A 14243-nucleotide genomic window follows, 5' to 3' on the forward strand; every position below is an offset into this window, starting at 1 on the left:
GTCACTGACACAAGGACGTGATGTGTATTTTACTCCTTTAATCCTCACCTCACAATTTAACTCTCTGAAGTGAATGCCATTATTGTCCCCATTTTAAAGGTAAGAGAACGTGGACCCAGACAGGGTATGTAACTTTATCCAAGTTCACACAGCCAAGTGGTGGAACTGGGTTTGAACTCACACCAGTATGCTCCCAACCACAAAACCATACTGACTCTCAAGGAGGGTCGGGAGAATTCCATGATGGCAGAAATTGAAAACTTGAAGAGGTCACAAAGGTGTACAAGCAAACCCCTTACTCCAAGGCACCCCTTGAAATAGCCACAGTGAGCAGCACACCTGTCCTTTTCTGTAAAATATAGGATACTGAAACCTGTTTAAAGGAAATGTAAAATTGAGGCTGAAAGTCAGGAATAACTCAGGATGTAGTCAATAGGAAAATGGATTTTTCCTCCCCAAATGGTTTTAAGCTCTATGAATCTTTAACCAAACAGGAAAAGAAAGTAATATTAACTTTAACAAGGCAAAAGAGAAAACAGTATCAAAAAGCAGAAATGAGGGCACCTGGGTGGCTCAGTTGGTCAAGCATCTGCTCAGGTCATGATCCCAGGGTCGTGGGATCGAGTCCTGCATCTAGCTCCCTGCTTAGCGGGGATCCTGCTTTTCCCTCTGCCCCTCTCCCCTGCTCGTGCTCTGCTCTCTCTCTCTCTCAAAAATAAATAAATAAAATCTTTAAAATAAAGTAGAAATGAGTTCTAAGGGATAAAACATTTTATACCTAATAATGAAATAATGTGCAATCCTACTGCTCTAATTTCTAAATTTAGATATTGACAGTAATATAAGGAAAACAATGTAATAGAATAAGAACCTACCAGAAGAATGCATAATATATTTTTTTAGATTTTTTAAAAATTATTAAGTAATCTCTCACACCCAACATGGGGCTCAAACCCACAACCCTGAGCCAAGAGTCACACGCTCCAGGGACGCCTGGGTGGCTGAGTCAGTTAAGCATCCAACTCATGATTTCGGCTCACGTCATGATCTCAGGGTTGTGAGACTGAGCCCCCCATCGGGCTCCGTGCTCAGTGCAGAATCTGCTCGGGATTCTCCCTCTCCCTTTGCCCCTTCCCCCACTCATGCTCACCCGCTCGCTCTCTCTCTCTCTCTCTCTCTCTCCCGGAAAAAAAAAAAAAAAAGTTACATGCTCCCCTGACTAAGCCAACCAGACACCCCAAAATATGTTATTAATATAGCTCACTCAATTCTTAGTGTTAAGATTATAACACGGGTGAGGGGGATGGGGAAGGGGGAGAGAAATGGTATGAATTATATAACAAGAGAAATTTTCTATTATTTTTAATCTAAAGCAAGCTGCAAACTATCTGTTATACCTCTAAAAAATAGAAATGCAGGCTGTAATTCTGAGCAAACTATCTGTTGTACCTCTGAAAGATAGAAATGCAAGCTGAGAACTAGTGTGGCCAGCTCCCTGGCTCCGTGAGCTAGCCCTCCCCCCCCCCCGCCCCCACCTTTCTTTCTCTGGCTACCTTCTCACCATTTTGCTTCAATGCCACTTCTTCAAAGCTCCCTTTCTTGACCTTTTTCTCTCACAGAATCCTGTATGTAACTTCATAAAACCTACCATGATTTGTAATAATATACTTGTGATTATTTAACATGTTTTTTCCCACTGAACCACAGGTTGGCAAGTGATGGTCCATGGACCAAATCTGACACAACTACTTTGTAAATAAAGTTTTATTGGAACGTGGTCACAATCATCCATTGATTTATTGTAGCTACTTTCACAATAGTAGAGTAGTTGTGACAGAAACATCATGGCCCAGAAAGCCCGATATATTTACCATCTAGCCCTGGACTGGAAAGCTTGCTAATCTCTACACCAGACCATAAACTCTATAAGGACACACTCTATTAAGTCTGATTGGTTTGCCAGGACCTAGCAGAGCATCTGGCATATAATAAGGCACTTACCTAAATTTGCTAATTGAATATTTGGCAAATAGGGGGGAAGGGTAAGTGGTATGTGGCACTCACTCAGAGACTTCATGTGTCTATCTTCACTTCACCTTGTCCACTAGCCCACGCCAGATCACACTTATTATCCCCGTCCTACTCGTGAAGAAATGCAGGGAACCTGCCCACAGTCGCTCAGCCTGTACAGGCAGAGACAGGACTCAAATATAGGTCATTCAGATTCAGAGCCCAGACTCCTGACCACCAGTCCGGGGAGATGAACTTTTCATTCATATTTTTAGTAATTCCAGAGCTGCTTCTGAGCATGTGCTCTTGGCTCTCGGTCACACATCACCTCATCACCTAACCACCAGGTGCGTGATACCCCAAGGTGGCTATGAATGCCCGTTCCGCTCAGATAGCAGAGGGGTCATCCAGTCCCAGTGAGCAACACTAAACAAAACTCTCCCTCCAGAAAAAAATCACTCCCAGGGACCCACTAGCCCCATTTCACAGCTAAAGGAAATGAGGTGAATGGGGGTTAAGGACCTTGCCAAGGTCAGGTGTTCCTATGAAGCAGAGGTCTGTTGTGAACCCGCGATCTAAATGCCATCACACTGCAAGCCCAACTCCGGGTGCAAGAGCACTCACCCGCCTCCCGGGCCTCCCCAGGCTTTCCCCGGGGGCCGTCATCCACAAGAAGGCACTTCAAGTACATTTCCATTCTGCACCATGGTAGCGTGTCATTTCCATGCCTTATAGGATATTGGGTAGGGAGAAATAAGCGAGAAAAAAATCTCAACATGACTTCATTTAATGATCATAACATAGAAACAAAAATGTCTGCTACTGAAGAAAGATGACCCTGGGATACATAATGATTCCAAGTCATCACGGGAAGGGACGTTAAAGAGCAGCTAGAGACTCTGGTTTGTAAAACAGCTCTCCACACGTCTAGCGACAGCGTAACAAAGTCCTCATGCAAAGAGAAAATTTCAACACAAAAGCAGAACAAAAGATCCTGCTCTGTGTCTATCTTCTGGCTGAGGGGGGAGAAAAAGGAAATTTCACCCCCAGTCACTGAACTCAGGGCGCTAGAAGCAAAAACTCCTTCCCAATCCAACGTTCTGCAAAGCCACCAAGAATGCCGCCTTGCTTATGAGGTCTCTTAAGCTCCTACTGTACCCGGGAACCCCTCCCATCACATCACGTACCAGAAAAGCAGCACAGGTGGCACGGGATCCTGGCAAAGCCCCACGTCAAAGAGGACAATCTGCAAATTTGACTGATAGGGGCGTTTTCCACCCACCCAACCCCCACTAGTAATTCAAGCTCGAGGTCTTCCTCAATGAAACACCAGGACACCAGCATGCCATCACAGCACGGGAGAACGGAAGGTGTCCGTGTACCCGGGTGGGTCTGCATGGCACCCCTGCCCTCTGGATCAGTCCTGCACCATCAGACATATTTTACCTTAATGGAATGAAAGCATCCAGTACTGTGAAATAGAAAATATAAAATTCTGTACTTTCTTCTCTCATCCCCAAACAGGGTGGCAAGGGGAGAAAAGAGACGAGTAAGGAGTTCTTTACAGCAATATTACTCAAGGTGTTAATTCTGCCATGAGCTAAGTTCAGAAACTAAGAACGGGCAAGATCAATGGATAGAGTAATTTTGTATCTGTCAAGTTTAATTATAAAAAAATAGGGGTTTGTGTGCTTACGTATCTTTGGAGTTTTTAACTTCATTTTGCTAATAATTCTTTTTTATTGTATTTTACAAAAATACCAGTCTGTGACAGATTGAAAAGAAAAGTAAAACTGGTCCTTCCCTACAGACTTGGAAAATAATTGCCAACAACCAAAACAGTTAAATGAAATTGAGCTTGTTTTCCTGAACATGTGAATAGCTGTTCAAGATCACTTTTTTTTTTTAAAGATTTTATTTATTTATGTGACAGAGAGACAGCCAGCGAGAGAGGGAACACAGCAGGGGGAGTGGGAGAGGAAGAAGCAGGTCCCAGCGGAGGAGCCCGATGTGGGGCTCGATCCCGGAATACCGGGATCACGCCCTGAGCCGAAGGCAGACGCTTAACGACTGCGCTACCCAGGCGCCCCTCAAGATCACTTTTAACAAGAGAAACGCAAACTAAAAATATACTAGGACACCATTTCCCCCTCCCCCCACGACTGGCAAAGACCACAAGGTTTCTGGAGAGCACAGTGCTTTGGCAAGGCTGTGGGTAACAAGAGTCGCACATATTGCTGGTGGAGGGCAATTTGGAAAAATCCATCAAAATTACAAATGCAAATCCATTTCTAAGAAGTGAGCCGACAGCTATATTGCCACACATGCAAAATGATACATGGACATACGGACATATGTTCCCTACAGCCTTGTTTGTAAAAACCAAAGACTGGAAAACTACCTTTACGCCCATTAGCAGGGGCCTGGTTAAGTGAATGCAGTACATTCAAGCAACTGAATACTCTGCAAGCCATTAAAAAAGAATGAGGATGCTCTTCACAGACCAGCACCCGCCCACCTCCAAGGCACAAAAAGCAAGGGGCAGATCAGGAGAGATCAGCACATGCTGAAAGTACTATCTGTGTTTTTAAAAACCAAAAGAGAAATAAACATATCTGCTTGTACATGCATAAGATACCTCTGAACGGAAGCAGAAGAAACCGTGAAGGGTAACCATGCCAGAGACAAGAATCGGACGGTGCGTATGTTGTCAATATTATATCCTTTTGTACAACTGGAAATTGCTACCATGTGAACTCATATTATCTTTCCGAAAACTTAAAGTTTTTTAAAACTTTTAAAACTTAAAGTTCTTTTTTTTTTTATTAAAAAGAAGCGGAGCTTAGGGCTGCCTGGATGGCTCAGCTGGTTAAGCATCTGCCTTTGGCTCAGGTCTGACCCCAGGGTTCTGGGATCGAGTCCTGCGGTGGGGGGAGCAGGTGAGTCCCTTCTCAGCACCTTCTCAGTGGGGAGTCTGCTTCTCCCTCTGCTCTCTCTCAAATAAATAAATAAAATCTAAAAAAAAACAAAAACAAAAAAACCCAAAAACCTGAGCTTTGCTACTTCACGTATTTCTCAGCTAGGAACACCAAACCTTGTACGCCAGGTAATACAAAAGAGTTTGTTAGATGCCTATTAGATGGCGAAAAGTCTTTGACTACATGCTGTGCCCTCATTATCAGGAAAGGGAAAAACACTGTATCCTATACAGATGATTACAAAAGTTTTGCCACACATCATTAGCACCATGTCTACCATAGACATTTCGGTGGGAAATCACAGCTTCTTCCTCCTTTTGTCCCCTCTGGGCTTGCCCCATCCTAGTCTTGTCTCTCATTGGCAGCCAGGCTATTTTGCAATGTGGCGCTCCTCTTCTCACCACTGCTCACCAGCAGGAATGGTTCTTAACATCTCAGACCCGGAGAGGCCTAAGTCACCTGCCTGATTGATGTCTGGAAAGCTACAAAGTGGCAGGGTCAACAACTGGCACCTGAGACCCTGGATACCAGGACACTTCCCATTACATTGTTTGGACTCCAGGCTAGTGGAAAAACCAGGGGCACTAGAAGAAAACAGTAAAATGGTCAGGCCCTGGGCTAAGCTCTAGACATTAATGATTCCATTTCAGCCCCACAAGGCCCCAGGGAGGGAAGTTCTCTGGTCACCCCCATGTTATGCGTGACAAGCAGCGTCTCTGAGAGTGGGAACAATGGCAACTCTCACACCCAACCAACAGCTGTGTGGAACGTCCAACCAGATCTCCTCCACGAGCTAACCTGCCTCCCAGGAAGCCGACCAACCTGTAATCTCCAAACTCTACAAACCAGTTTAACAATGTTCCTCCAGGGGCGCCTGGCAGGCTCAGTCAGTACAGCATGCAACTCTTGATCTTGGGGTCGTGAGTTCAAGGCCCACAGTGGACATAGAGATTACTTAAAAAAAAAAAAAAAGTGTTCCTCTAATAGCCAGTTATTTGAACCACCATAAAGAACCTCTTATCTGAGCTAATGCCCAACCAAAACTGTAACCATGAATCCCCGAGGGAGGTGAGGTCATCTTAGGTGGCACAAGTATGAACACTTTCAACTCTAGCAATTACGTGGTTTTTTAATTGAGGTATAATTGACATACAGCATTATATTAGTTTCAGATGTACAACATAATGATTTGATATTTCCATCTATAGCAATTATGTTTTTGATATGCATTAGAAAAGCATATAACTAGCTCATCAAACCCATTACTTCACAGATGTCTTCACACAAAACGAGGCCAAATTAAAAGAAGTTGAACAGATTTAAGGAAAAATACTACATTCAAGTGGTTCAAAGACATAGGGAAAACTTGGGAATAAAAAGACAGAGTGAAGGTTGGGAATAAAAGAAACTGTAGCATACAATACACACTAGTTTTGAATGTCGCGTTTTAATTTTATTTTTACTTGCCCTCCTCTCTGTATACCACACTGCCTCTCTCAGGTGGATAAGGCAGTGTCCCCAATAAATAAAGTACCCTGAAATGCTGCATTTAAATGGCAGTGTCCTTTGGTGGCTTAACCCTGGGTTGACCACAGGCCTGGTCTGTCCTGAATAACTCTGATTATACCTACAGTAGATCAGTAATACCCAATAACTATTTAGAGCACATCCCCCCACATTTTAAGAAGTGCCTGACTTGGGAAATAAATCAGAGAGCCTCCCTACTGTCCCATCATCTGCTACAGTGCAGAGCGGAGTGGGAGAGCGCTGTGGGCCTCTCTCTAGCCCCATTCCTTCCCTTCCTCCCCCTGCCACAAACCAGTGAGAAGGGAACCCCCACTTCCCAGCACCTGCAGTCAGAACCACACCACGAGGTGAATTTTGCCTCTGCTCTTGCCCAACCTCCCCTCCCATTCCACTCCTCCCAAAATGCCCACGAAATGTAGACAGCAAGTCAAAATGAACGCAGAATTCCAATAAACCAGTGATTCTCAGATGTCAGTGAGCTCTCCCTCGTGGTGTTTGGTTTATCTGTAAACTACCTGAACTTATTAGTAGCTTTCCCTAAATCTGTTCAATTTTTTTTTAAAACAATAGCTCTGTGCTTTGAGCAAACTGAAGGAAACCATTAATTCCCTAAAAGAATGAGAATTACAAACCGTAATGTGTGTGAGAGCATCACAGTTCACAAAACACTCCCACAGGCAGCAAGATCGCCTTTGATTCTCCCCAAAACTGCTGTGAGAAAGGTATTTTATCATCTGCCTCTTCGTGTTATATAGAGAGGAGGAAGCAGGCTTCGAGATCTACCAAGCAGGATTCCAAATCCCAAACTGGGTTCACTTTAAAGCTGTACGGAAGAAAGAACTTGCTTTCTTTTCCCCGTCTAGGGACGTGCTGTTCTAGGTGTGCTGCCCAAGCCAGGAGAACCTGGCCAGGCTGGCAATGCAGAATCTCGGCCCCACTCCAGACCTACTGAATCAGACTCTGCATTTTAACAAGATCCCCGGGTAATTCCTGCGGACAATGAAATCTGAGGCGCACTGCCTTCTGCCACGGCACTTCTTCCATTCCAGCAAGCTACAGCTCTTCTCTCAGTTCTCCAATAATCGTTTGTTGAGCACCTCGCACAGATGTGCCGGGCCCTGTGCTGAATGCTGAGCAATCAGCAGCGAAGAGGTTAAACAGCTCCTGTCCTTGCGGAGCTGTCCATCTAAACACTGTGGTTTTTCAGCTTTGGAGGCTTATCAAAATCAGTTGTGGAACCAAAAAAAAAAAAAAATTACAGGTGCCTAAAACCCACCCCAGACCTACCTATACCTCCGTCCGGTCAGAAACTCTGGGACTAGGGCCACAGAAGGTAAACATCAAAAAAGGTCCGTGTCATGCAACCATGCTGGGGAGCCACTTGGCAACATCCAGGAAAGCTGCAGACAGGCACATCCTCGGAGCAGCTTTTCCATTTCAAGGCCTGCATTCTGGAGAAATGAAGGCACGTGTGCAAAGAAGACAGGAGCAGGAACATTCACTGCAGCACCATTTCCAGAGAAACACACTGCCTTTCTAAAAGAACTTCAAAAAGCAACTGGGTAAACAGGAAAACTCCTGAAGTCCGGTCTTGTGGGTGCTCTCAACAGATGAGGCCCCGGACATGATGTTCACCAAAGCCAATTCCAATTCAACAAAGCACGAACAATGTAACTGGAGCGGAGAGACCTGGCCAGCACAATAATGTATCCCAAATTTACTCTCAACATTCAGTAAATGTATCTTCTCACTTCTAGTCTGTAATCTTTTCGCTACACCTTTTCACCTCCTTGTTATCATTCTCTCAAACTCTAGCTTCCATTCCTTCTCTACAGTTCCGGACTTGTTCTTTGGTCTCCCCAGTCCCCCCCCCCCCCCCGCATCCTCCCTTTCCCTATTTTCTGACAAAACCAACACTGCCATCCTGACTCTCAAGCCCTAGAAAACTGCCCCAGAGTCCCTGGATTAAACACAACCCAGCCCCATAAACACACGAAAAGATGTCCCACTTCGTTAGTAAACAGGAAAGTAAACATTTTAAATCACCGAGATACCATTTCACACCCGTCACTCTGGCAAAACATCAAGACTAACAGTATCAGGTGTCTGCAAGCCTGTGGAGCACCTGGAACTCCCCAACGCCGCTGGTGGGAATGCAAATTGGCACAACTGCTCTGGGGAGCAATCCGGCAATATATTAAGAGTTGAAGATGCCCATTTCCTTTGATCCAGCAATTTCTCCTCAAGGTGTATACCACACAGAAACTTTAAACATAGGCGTGGGGAGACAAGTTCAAAACAGTCACGACAAACACAGAACGTGATAAACCCATGTGCTAATCAACAATAAAATGAATACGTGGTAGCATATTTGTGATGGAATATTATACAGCAGCGAATAACCTAGAAGTACAAAGCCATAATTTAAACAAAAACAAACTGCGAAGGAGCTGTTCAGTATCAGCATGTCTAAAACACGAGAAAATGATAATATATCTGGCTGATGGATATATACATATCTAGTAAAAGTCTATAAACACACGGTAAACGTCAAATTCGGAATAGCAGTCACTGTCTGGAGGAAGGGAGAGTGAGATGAGGAAGGGTTCACTTGTATTTGTAGTATTTTATTTCTTCACTGGGTGGTGGATGGAAGCGCACAGGTATCCCATTATTCTCCATATTCCTCTGTGTGCCTGAAATTTACCACCACCCAGAAAAAGAGTCCCGAGTCTAAACTACTTGAAAACATCATCAGGCTCTGAAAGTGGCATCAGAACTGGATGGACAGGAGAAGACTGGACCAACAGGTGGAAAGTGAAGCTTTGAGAACCAACGGGGTTTCCTCTACACTCTTACAAACATCCAGCACAAATAACCATTCTTAAAATTGTAGTAAAATTTCATGTCGAGGACTTACGACATACCCCAAATTCCTGGCAACAATCTCAGAACAGAAACATTCCAAAAAGCCTTTAATGCCGGGATTGATTGTTGACACAGAATTTATCTGTCTTAAAAAAGTATTTGCTCCTTCAATCTGGGGTGGCTTTTTCTCTTAAAAGATCAACAAGGTCTTTCAAACCCTAGATCAGATTTGGTTTCACCACAATTGAAGATATGTTATAAGAATGTGCATTAAAATATTTAGGCCAGAAGCACTGACTACACTCAAAGACACCAAACTCTTCCAGTCCATTTGCTTCAGGCTGGCTCCGTGAGTAGGCTAGAGATAAAACCACCAGGAGATACCTTTCTGATGATACCACAGAATTACACACTACCATAAAGCCTCAAGTGATTTAAAGGAACTAGACACACCAGGCTGGGAAAGAGGGATATGTGAACTACAGAAATCTCTCTTAATTGCTAAGAGGACCAAAATTGAAAGTTACTTTCAATTACAAACCCAAAATACCAAAATTCCACATTCGTTAAAAAATATATAGGTTTTATTGTATGGGTGAACTGGAACAAAAATTTAATATCTAGAAAATAATATTACAATCTTTCATGCTAACTAAATATTGGCATTCAACTTTGTGTTCCTCTAGGAGTCCAAGAAAAAACAGAGAAAAATCTATAGGCCTAATTGTCAGGTCCTGACCCAATACAAACATCTACATATTACACCAAGAGACCAGAAGAGAATTTTTCTTTAAACATTAGCCCACCCCACTCCAGGCTGCAATTTTTAAAATCTGACAACTATCATAGTAGACCCTGACACATGACTTTAACCACTCCCAGGTGATACATTAAACTAAGCTTACAGTCTCCAATTATCTTTAAGAATGGAAAGCAACAGTAACAATATTAGAGGAAGAGACAATTATGTCTTCTCTGGAATTATAAGATGTACATTTTTTTTAATAGTTTTAAAGAATTTTTCCAACTAGTCTCAAAATACTGCCTCAGGTGATTGACTTAGCAAGATAAAACTATCCATAAAATCCTCTAGCTTTGTTTCAAATTTTTATTAATTCTGTTCCTTCATATCAGAGAGACTTCATTTACTTAAAACAATTCAAATATGGCACTCACTGCAGTGTCCAATAATACCCCAAGACTGTTCAAAGAATACTAAAATGCAAATATTGGTAAATTCAAGTTTTAAATAAGGTAGTTAGGTCCTTAAATGGTTGAGAGCCAATTAAGAGAAGGATTTTTATTTACTTTTTTACACTTTAAATATGTGCCAAGTACATATGTCAATAAAGCAATTAAAAAAAATAAAATTATAGTGCTTGGTTCATAACATACTGTGTTGAGGGGTTTCAAAGTGAAGTAGTGACAGGTCAGTCCCCATCTAGGGGCTGGTACTTCTCCCGTGGTTTGCGGTGCTGGTGAGGCCAAGGCCCACCCCTCCGTCCCCACAGGACATTTTGCCTTCCACAAGACTTCCCATCTGTGTGCTGGAATCTTTGGTCAGTCAACGGTAGGTAGGTGCCACTGGCCCAAAGAAGACTGAGAAAGAAAGTGAACCCACTGGCCATAGACCAGCCCTTTGCCCCACCCAAGGTAGACCCTCTTTTGTGGAATTCTCAAAGCGTATATCCTTCCATGAGCTTCTGACAGCAGCATTCTCAGTGATGCACTGTGGATCAGCTTGTTGACCTCTGCAAAACCTGGTCCCTCCCTCTTCATCAGACTTTCCACAAACTGCCTTGAACTGATCTTTCAGAGGCTTGCCCCATCTTGGGAAATAGATTTTTTTTTTTTTATAAAGACTCTAAGAAATACTGTTCACTAAGAAACTTTGGACAACCCCCCAAAAATGTATCAGCTTTACAAGGTGAGAAAGACTAGGGTCCCAAGAAATACAATTTGTCAAAAGTTACCATGACACTCATGCTTAACTGCAGAGACAACCACTGGGACAGATGCCAGTTCTAAGTATGATGACTAGAATCATGTCCTCACATAAAACAAAAAATAATCAAACTTTGGTCAACTGCAAATTATATTAAAGAAACATCCTGCTGTGTTCATCAGTCTTTTCCTTGTATTGCTTCTGAGATTCTGTTCAACCTTTATCTGTGCAGATAACACACCATATTGAAATTGTTCAGTCTTTACCAATGTTACGCCCACAAAATAAGAAACTGCTGAGCTCCTTAGGCACAGGGACTCACCCCATTCGTTTACGAAGCACCTACACACAGTACATGCCAACGTGAACACAGCAGGTCCTCAACAAACGGGTGCTTATGGGAACGAAAACGCAGTCTGACACACAGCATTTTCTCTAGGGTACATCTTACAGCGCTATTAACAAATGAAATAAAGATTCGATGATTCAGACCAATTTGCATGGTACAGGTCACATTTCTAGAGGACACATTTGGTTTCTCCCAACAAATGCTTGCCCTTCAGAAAATTCCTCAAGCTCTTCAAACCCAAATCTTACTGGGAAGGCGGGGGGGGGGGGGGGGGGGCACTTTGTATTTGTAGGGCCATAAAAATACACAGGAAGTTAAATACATTGATCTGGACAAAATCAGAGGATTATCAACAAGGGACATTTCCTCGTGCTTGGCAGCAGCTAGTGTATTTTAAAAATTACAACACACCAGCCCGACAAGCTTTCCTCTCTCGGAAGCAGCCACGGTGTGCGGCGAAGCTGACACAAGCAGGCTGATCAAGAATCACTGTGGCAGGAGTTCACAGGAACACAGAAGTCAAACAAAGAGGAACTAGCATTCAACTTCCAGGGGACAATAAAACCTCAGTGCGTAAGGAGGCAAGCAGAGGGATGTGGACAGTCCCTAACACCCTCGTCTCTAAAGCACGCAGAAGGGTGAGGGAAAGAGAAGGTGTTCATTCCTCAATCACCTAAAGGATTTGCTACAAGTTCTGTAAATTCTACTCTGCTGGGTCCTTTCTTCTCCGGTAGAGGAAACAAGTCTGCTTTTCAATGCTAGGTCGTGTCTTGTTCAAGTCTTACCTGGGAGGATGGTGTCTTTTATCACCCTTTCTGGACATTTTAAACAGTTTAAATATGCCAAACAAGCTGCTTAAAAGAAAATGGAATTCCCACTTGCTCTTACTACAGCTATGGAAACCAGCGAGGACCTGATCATGTAAGGAGCGGAAAGACCCATTAGAGCCCCAGAGAGAAACTGAACAGTAAACGGAGATTCAGAGAAGACCTACCTGGAAACAATTCATGATTCAGTGAAGACTCTAAAGAGGGGTCTAGTGAAAGTGTACATCTGATCAGGTGAAAAGACAGCAGTCTCCTCATCACCAAGCCTTCTCGCGTGGGAAGTGAGACTGGGCGGGACACGGGTGACCTGAGCAGTCTTTTATAAGGGGCGGGGTTAAGAATTCCCAGCCCAGCCTTTGTATACTGCCTCCCTCTTGGCTGGGTTTGCATAAATGAACTTTGCATAAATGAACGTGGGCTTGTTTACATTAGTGGCTGCTTCTAAGAGCAGATCATCTTCATTGTTCTTTAAACCACTGGAAGGTGACATAATAATGAGAAAGATGTTAATAATAACAGCTGGCCCTCACTGAGTGCTTGCTATGTACTAGGCCCTGGAGTGCAGGAGCTCATTGAATACAACAGCCTAATGAGGTAGGAACCCCTGTCATCCCCCTTTCCTAGGTAAGGAAAGTAAGACAGCAACTTGTTCAAGGACAAAAAGCTGGTACGCGTTGAACGAGAACCCGCACTTGCTCAAGACACAGCGTCCAAACAGGAACAGAAAACTCCCAACTTAGGAATTATGAGCTCCTTACTTCACCTGCGTGATGGGCCTACCTTTGGTGCCTTTTCAGGGACTCCACGTGAGGTGTCAACTCTGCAGACACGGTACTGATGACTGCCCTGCAGCCTGCCTGTGTGTTACTGGAACCTGGTTGTGACATTCTGCCCAGGTGTGCCAAGAAGCCCCAGCCGCCCTGAGGGCCGGCGGGGGGGGAGGGCGCGGAGCTGGACGCTGGCTTCCTCTTGGGACATGTTAGCTCTCAAGTTCCCAGGCTACTTCACCACAGCGAGGCATCACCACACACAGGCAGGAGGGGAACACCACCAAGAGCTGGGACCGTGCCTCACTGCCCTGTCAGCCTGAGGCCACACAGCAGGCGTGAGGGAGTATTAGAGCTGCTCTGGTCTCACGGTGCCCCTCAGGGACCGGTCTTAGCAGAGAGAGAAACTGAGAAGAAAGGCATCACCTTTTCGCTGCACCAAGCCAACGTGAATGCCACTGGACAGGAAGGAGCAGGAGACCTGTCTCTGCGTGGAGAAGGAAGGAAAGGAGAGGAAATGGAACTGCTCCAGGAGCCACCCACCCCCTCTAACTGGTCCTGCGCCAATACCTTTGCCGCTCTCACTCTGGGAAGCCTCAGCATTTGCTCCTCGGGCCACCGCGGCAGCAGGCGGCAAGGGCCAACAGTGCTGAAAACTGAAGCCAGCGCTGGTGGGTCTTGATTCCACTCCTGAGCTAACACATGGCTCCTTAATGCTCCTTTGCCGGGTGTGTTAATCTTGCAGGAGAATGTGGGACAGAAGATTTTAAAAGCTGTGTGCTGGGGGAAGGGTAGTCAGATCACCTTACCCCAAGGCTTCTCAATCAAGCCTGCTCAGATTCCCTTCAGGGGCCTGTATTATTAGCTTCGAGGGAGGTTTTCCCCAAACTGGCATTAAATGAACACATGTTCCAGCTGAGGGAGGGGCCCTTTGATGGAGCGGAAGGGGACCCTGGAGAGTGAAGGCAAAGC

The 14243-nt window shown here is 44.5% G+C and overlaps 1 protein-coding gene across 3 annotated transcripts in view; it reads right to left on the reverse strand.

The window, feature by feature from the left end:
* The window catches only part of USP46 (ubiquitin specific peptidase 46), a 158491-nt gene that overhangs the window by 142964 nt on the left and 1284 nt on the right, over nt 1-14243 (reverse strand). The gene's annotated exons all lie outside the window — the stretch shown is intronic.

Source organism: Ursus arctos, unplaced genomic scaffold (assembly GCF_023065955.2).
Source record: "Ursus arctos isolate Adak ecotype North America unplaced genomic scaffold, UrsArc2.0 scaffold_9, whole genome shotgun sequence".
NCBI lineage: Eukaryota > Metazoa > Chordata > Mammalia > Carnivora > Ursidae > Ursus > Ursus arctos.